General features: G+C 40.1%; 1 non-coding gene across 1 annotated transcript; it reads right to left on the bottom strand.

Moving 5' to 3' along the window:
* Nucleotides 1-3,136: 3,136 nt before the first annotated feature.
* On the bottom strand, nt 3,137-3,327 carry LOC140468694 (U2 spliceosomal RNA). Its single transcript, XR_011955803.1, has one exon. It is a non-coding gene; the product is annotated as a U2 spliceosomal RNA (small nuclear RNA).
* Nucleotides 3,328-7,650: the final 4,323 nt, after the last annotated feature.

Genomic DNA, 7,650 nt, shown 5'->3' with positions numbered 1-7,650 from the left:
AGAACTGGTTGCCACCTGTACGTGAGCAATATTACTGATATAGTTTGCTTGAAAGACTGGGATTACAGTTTGGGATAAGGTTGATCACTTTTTGTTGCCTTAGAAATTCACCGTAAACAGAGTGGCTAGAAATTTGGTGAGTTCAGTGAATCTCTTTCTAAAAGTTCAAATTTGTTTGACTTTGAGACATAACAGCTTAGCTTTAATAAACATTCATTAGTGCACAAAACCCATCCATTCTGCAGCCGAGCTTTGAAACTGTTCTTTTAAGAAATCACCACAATTACAGGAATACTGTGAAGTTCAGAGACACAGAAAAAAACTACACCAACAAAATTTATGCTGGGAGAAAGTGAGGACTGCAGAGGCTGGAGATCAGTGTCAAAAAGTGTGGTGCTGGAAAAGGAACAGATGGTCTTGAGGAAGAGCTTATGTTGGAGACATCGACTCTTCTCATCAGCTATGTTTATTTAGCTCCACACTTTTTGAACAAAATTATCAATTATAAATTCCACAATTTACATCCCACAGGACCTCAAGTAGTAATCAATGTCATGTTACAGTGCAGAAGGTGGTGGTTTGGCACATCGTTTCTGTTCCAGTTTGTTAAATGTTATCTTTTTTATTAATTTGTGGGATGAGGGTGTTGTTGTCTCAGCCAGCATTTATTGGCCATCCCTAATGGTGCAAAGAGCAGTTCAGATTCCACCACATTGCTGTGGGTCTGGAAAAACATGGAGACCAGACTAGGTAAGGATGGCAATTTCCTTCCCTAAAAGCCATTCCTGAATAAGTTGGGTTCTTCAAACAATCAGCGATGGATTCATGATCATGATTACTCTCATACTTGCAGAATTTTCTGAAATTCAAATTCTATCATCTGCCATGGCAAGATTTGAATCTGGGTCCCCAGCACATTACCTGGGTCTCTGGATTAGCAGTCCAACGATAACATCACTGGGTCATCGCTTGACCTGCAATATTAGATTATACAGAATAGCACTTATTCTCTAAACTGCAGTGAACAGCAGTCCCTGTGTATGCTATACTAAACAGCAATTTCTGAGTATATGAAACAGAAGTCCCTGTGTGTATTACAGAGAGTAGCTGTCCCTGTCTGTATTATAGAGAAGAGCAGATCATGTGCATATTGCCGAGAACATTTGTTCCCATGTATTTTCTAACCCTTTCAAGTTTCATAACATGCTTTGAAGAGAAAGAAAGCCTGATATGCAACACAATAATCCAAAAGTAGCCCAACCAATGTGCTGCACAGCTGCAATATGACCTCTCAACTCCCATATTCAATGCTCTGTCCCATAAAGGAAAACATACTAAACACCTTCTTCACTCACATATCCATCTGTGACTCCCCTTTCAAGGAACTATGAACCGTGTTCCAAGGTCTCATTGGACACTCCCCAGGACCTTACCATTAAGTGTATAAACCCAGTCCTGATTTTCCTTTCTAAAGTGCAGTACCTCTCATTTACCTAAATTAAACTTCATCTGCCACTCCTCAGCTCAGCAGCCCATCTGATCAAGATCCTGTTATACTCTGAGGTAACCTTCATCGCTGTCCACTCCACCTCCAATCTTGGTGTCATCTGCAAATTAATAAATATACCTCTTATGCTCACATTCATATAATTTATATAAATGACAAAAAGCAGTGAACCCAGCACCAATCCCTGTGGCACCCCAATGGTCACAGGGCTTCAGTCTGTAAAACAAACCTCCACCACCACCACCATCTGTCTTCTAATTTCAAGCCAGTTGTGTATCAAAATGGCTAGATTTCCCTGTATTCCATGTGACCTAATTTTGCTAACCAGGCCACCATGAGGGAGCTTGTCAAAGCCTTCATCAATCCTCTTTGGTGATTCTTCAAAATACTCAATCCAGCTTGTGAGACATGATTTCCCATGCACAAAGCCACATTGACTATCCCTAACCAGCCCTTGCTTAACCGGATGTGTGTAAATCCTATCCCTCAGGATCCCTCCAATAACTTGCCCACAACTGATGTCAGGCTCACCGGTCTATAGTTCCTGAGAATAGCAGGGTATAGCATAGAGAACAACAGTCCCTGTGAAAACAAAGAACAGCAGTCACATTGTATAATGCAGAGAACATGAATCCCTGTGTCTAATATAGAGAACATGAGTCCCTATGTATAATACAGAGAATAGCAATCCCTCTGTCTATTATCAGTGCACGTGTAGAATATAGAGAACAGCAGTACCTGTGTATAAGAAAGAGAACAGCAGTTCCTGTGTCTTATCTGGAGAACTGCAGTACCTGTGTATAATATGGACAACAGCTGTCCCTGTGTATCATATAGAGAGCAGCAGTCGCTCTGTCCAATGTAGAGGTCAGCAGTTCTTTTCCCTGCGGTGGGGGGTCCAGAACTAGAGGGCATAGGTTCAGCATGAGAGGGCAGAAAAAAATCAACAGGATGTAAGGGGCAACTTTTTCATGCAGAGGGTGGTGCATGTATAGAATGAGATGCCAGAGGAAGTGGTGGAGGCATTTAAATTAAATTAAACTAAATTACAGCATTTAAAGGGCATCTGGTTGGATATATGAACAGGAAGGATTTAGAAGGATATGGACCAATGCTGGCAAATGGGACGAAATTAGGTTAGGATATCTGGTTGCCATGGACGAGTTGGGCTGAAGGATCTTTTTCTGTGCTGCACATCTCTCTGACTCTGTGCCTTAAATACATCAGATCTTTGCTTCACATTGTTCTTAAAATCTCTCATTTAATACATCAAAGTGACTCTCATCATCATCAAAATCCGAACTGTTGATTACTTCAATAGCTTCATGTTCTCCCTTTTGTTTTCTGAAATGCCGTTTGACATTAGGTAGAGCTGGTGGGTAACTTTGTAAAACTTCTGTTGTTGGGAATTGGAGTTGGTGGGAAGAGGCAGCATGTACCGGGGATGAAGTGACAACATTAAGAGTGAGTGCTGAACATAACACGCAGAAAGACTCAAACGAATCGGATGGTAGAACAAGCTGATTAGCACGAAGGCAAGTCTGACTTGACTAACCGAAAGCTTTCCGCATTCGGATCATAAAGAATACAACATATAAAAAATAAATCTACTGTTCGCCTTTTTTAGTGGGGACGTGCACCATTCCCCGAAACACTGCAATACTGGGATGATGCGTGAAGTTATCGGAGCAAGCTCCTGACACAACTTCGTCCTGCAAAAATCAGATTAATATTCAGTCCCTAAATCAGGGACTTATCAGATATTAAAACTGACAAGAACAGAATTACACATGATCTTAGCCAAAAGGCTGAGAAGCGATACTTGTCGTCTCCCTGACTACCTTAGGACCCAGCCGCTTCCTACATTTACCATCAGCCTGACTGTGAACAAAGACCTATAGCTCACGGCTGACAGTTTCATTGCTGCCTAGTCATTTCCAGATCTTCTGACCAGAGTAAACGATCTGTTTGTCCAGGTGAATTTATTTAATCTTTTCTATGAAACTGTTTGATAGTGAATGTAAATGATCAGCAATGTACCAATCAGCTACGCTGGGGCCGAGTGTACGTCACTAACAAGCCGGTAGTGTGTCTCTGACAGAGTATCAATGAGATTGCAGCAACCCACTGGAACAGAGCTGGACACAGGGAATGGTGCAGCACAGAGGGATGTACTGCAGCCTCTCATTGTCTGCATCAGCTGTCACTCTGTATGGGCTCCTTCCCTAGTCCCACTCACCATGCTTTTCCCGATGATTGAATCCGGCTCCAGTGGCCCCTCAGGCAGTGCACAGCCAATAGTAACTACTGAATGAAGATGGTAGGGATTTACCTACTTACCTTGATGAAATGTGACATTCGTTCAAAAATAATTAACCTCAACTCCCCGCCATCATGTATCTATGCCATGATTTGGAGATGCTGGTGTTGGACTGGGGTGTACAAAGTTAAAAATCACACAACACCAGGTTATAGTCCAACAGGTTTAATTCTGTTGGACTATAACCTAGTGTTGTGTGATTTTTAACTTGATATATGCAATTGCCTGGAGTTTGTGCTGTTCCATTCTCTGGTATAAACAAACTGAGCTGTTAATGGTAACAATTCCTGCCTCTCCACAAGGCAAATCAAGGCAAACAATTGAAACGGGTTCTAATTCTGATCGAGTACTATCACTGCCTGGAAATATTAGGCGACTGTTCTGAACGGAAATCCTTAGACTAATCCATCCATCTTGTATTATGTCAACTCTGATCTCCAAACCATTAAACTCTGCCAACCCCGTCAATTGAAATTAACAGAACCATGGTGGACCTGAAGTTCGATCGAGTGAATCAGCAACAAGTGATTTGGCTTTGACTCCAAATACTCGAATTGCAATTTGCTACATTAGAATTGCAAATCAAGATTCACAGTGTCGTGGAGTTGTACAGCACGGAGATAGACACTTTGTTTAAGTGGCTGGCATCCATCAGATAACTTGGATAAACCTAGTCCCAGTTATCAGCATCTGAATCCAGATGCTTTTCAAGTGTTGTAATTGTACCCGCCTTACAAACATCTACTCCATCCACCACCGATGCTGAGTTGAATCAAGGTGCACTGCAAACGTTTCCCAAAAGTCCTTCGACAACACCTTCCAAACCGACAATTATTTCCACTTCGAAGGACACCTCCAATTTTGGTGTAATTTGCAAACTTACTAAATATACCTCCTATCGCTATATTGAGACACTCAGAAACACATACATATACACAGACAGACACCCATACACACACACAAAGACACACATATCCCAAACAAACATGCACAAGCAGGCAGTCACACACACATATTCACAGATATTGCCAAGGACAGCAAAAGTGAAGACTTTAATAGAATTCATTTTTTCCTAAAACTAAATGACAAATTGGTAAATGTTCAGGAAGGTGTGAGCTTACTGGAAATTTGTGCATAATTTTCGCTGGATATCTTGCCTTTAACAAATTTGTAAACTAAACAAGCAAAAAGTGGTCTGCTTAGCAGATTGTGAGACTCTTTTGAAAGGATGAAGGCTGTACTGTATTCCCGTTGAAATAAAAACCAGCAATGTGTTAAAAAATACATCCAAAGAACTGTGATTGCTGGAAATCAGAAACAAATTCAGAAATTGACTGAGTAACTCAGCAAGTCTGGCAGCATTTGTGGAGAGAAAACAGAGTTAATATTTTGGGTCCAATGACTCTTCTTCAGTACTGCGTTTTTCCAGCAATTGCAGATTTTGGTTCCACCATTCCATTTACCTTCTCTATTAATCACTGAACTCCAATGTCAGCTTTTTCTGATTCACAGATGTGGAATTCCAAATCCCTCTGTTCTGTAGCTATCTGCAGTATTTCTCCATTTAAATAATATTAAACTCTTCAATTTTTCCTGACTTTCTCCTCCTTATATTCCACATGTCAAGTTTTCACCCACACATTTAACCTATCTAGAATGTTCTGCAGACACTGACATTCTCCCCACTTGCCTTCCTACTGATTTACAAACTTGGTGACAGTACATTCACTTCCCTCACCCAAGTCATTATTAATATGTTGTCCCAGGACTGTGGCACTCCACTAGAAACTGGTTGCCATCTATACCAGCTGCTCAGCCATGCATTCATCTGCTCTATCCTCCTATTCCTGTCCTCACTAGCTTGTAACACCGTGAGTAATCCAGATATTATTACTCTCGAAGACCTCCTTTTTAAATTCCTGTCTAACACTCTATTTTCTCCCTTCAGAAAATCATCCTTTTTCCTTCCTATTGTTCCAATGTGTACAATGACCTCCTGCTGATCCCTCTCCCCTGAGAGAATATTCTGCACCCTCTCGGAGACATCCTTGATCCTGCACCAGGGAGGCAACACATAATTATGATTTTTTGTTGCTGGCCACAGAAACGTCCGTCTGTGCCTCGGACTAGAGAGTGTCTGAACACAATCAATCTCTTTTTAGATTAGATTACTTACAGTGTGGAAACTGACCCAACAAGTCCACACCGCCCCGCCGAAGAGCAAACCCACCCATACCCCTACATCTACCCCTTACCTAATAATAAGGCAATTTAGCATGGCCAATTCACCTGAACTGCACATCTTTGCAGTGTGGGAGGAAACCGGAACACCCGGAGGAAACCCACGCAGACACGGGGAGAATGTGCAAACTCCACACAGAGAGTTGCCTATGGCAGGAATTGAACCCAGGTCTCTGGCGCTGTGAGGCAGCAGTGCTAACCACTGTGCCACCGTGCCACCCATAAACCTGACATACCCCATAAACCTGCCACTCTTGAAACCTGACATACCCCATCTCAATACCAGAAAATTGGCTGTTTGTGCTCAATTAGAACTGTTGAATGAAAGAGTTTTCTCTGCAAGAACGACATGAAGATGTTCAAGGTCCTCTAAATACCATTGAGCAGAATACTCTTCATTACGGGTCTTATTGTCTTAAACCGATGATTTTTATGACCTTGGTGTTTTGGTGACTGATGTGTTTTCAAACCATGTGCAATGCATAAGGATTTCTTTCAATTTCTTATAAGAAAAAAAAACTGCTTTCCATGTTGATTTCTAATTATTTTTTACTCTCGAGTTATTTGTCGATGTGCAATAATCACAAAATTATGGAAGATCCCTGTATCTTATGTTCACTGCAATGTGCACTTTCACTATCTACTTATTTATTTCATACGTCTGACATGAATGTCTAAACATTGGCCATGAACAAAAAGTTGTAAATTAAAGCTACATCTCAATAAGCAAACCAATGGATGGAAACATGTAATTCTTGTAATCCTGCATTTTTGAACCAAAAGCAATTCTGCTGAATAATCACTGAATGGCTCATTTTTGTGAATCATAAAGCTAGCTACCATATTATATTTCTCAGTTTACTGAACTTAATGAATACCCAATCATCATCACAACAAAGTGCTTTTAAAATATTGAATCTTTTTTTTAGATTACAACGTAATTTTCCAGTCACTGCCATGACAGTAATTTGCACAGTTATTGGAGTTAGTCTTTCTAACAAATATAGTGCGATTCGCATTTTAATTCCATCAATTGTTTCTTCGAACGAACACTCCAACTTAAAAATCAATTTACTGTTTAGGTGAACGATCCCATAATGGAACCAATGACTTCCCATTCGATGCCTCATTGTAAATATATGATAATTGCTCATTTGAATGATCGTGGTAATCTCAGCCTGAAGCGTTCAGAGAACTGTAATTACTTTTCATTAGAATGACTCCAGGTCTTTTCTCCACATTGCTCAGTGAAATAATTAACTGAAATTTCTCAGTATTCTTAAATGAAATGATATTATTTTGGCAATTCAATTGTTGCTATTATCTAATCATTGTTCAATATAGTTCAAAGTATTACTACGAAATTATGGCTCATAAATTAAATAAAGTAAAGATTTTGCAGTGGGCATTGTGAATATCAATTTTTATTTTGACCGTGGAACCAGTTGAATTGATTTAATTATGTTTAACTTCAATGTTAACATTTACTGTATCTATAAACACAATACAAGTTAATCACTTTTCATGGAACAAAATCATTTAAAATTCTCATTTATTTTCCTAATCATTTATGTTGCAAATG

The sequence above is a fragment of the Chiloscyllium punctatum genome, chromosome 47 (genome assembly GCF_047496795.1).
Source record: "Chiloscyllium punctatum isolate Juve2018m chromosome 47, sChiPun1.3, whole genome shotgun sequence".
Lineage (NCBI taxonomy): Eukaryota > Metazoa > Chordata > Chondrichthyes > Orectolobiformes > Hemiscylliidae > Chiloscyllium > Chiloscyllium punctatum.
This window is presented reverse-complemented; position numbering and strand designations above follow the sequence as displayed.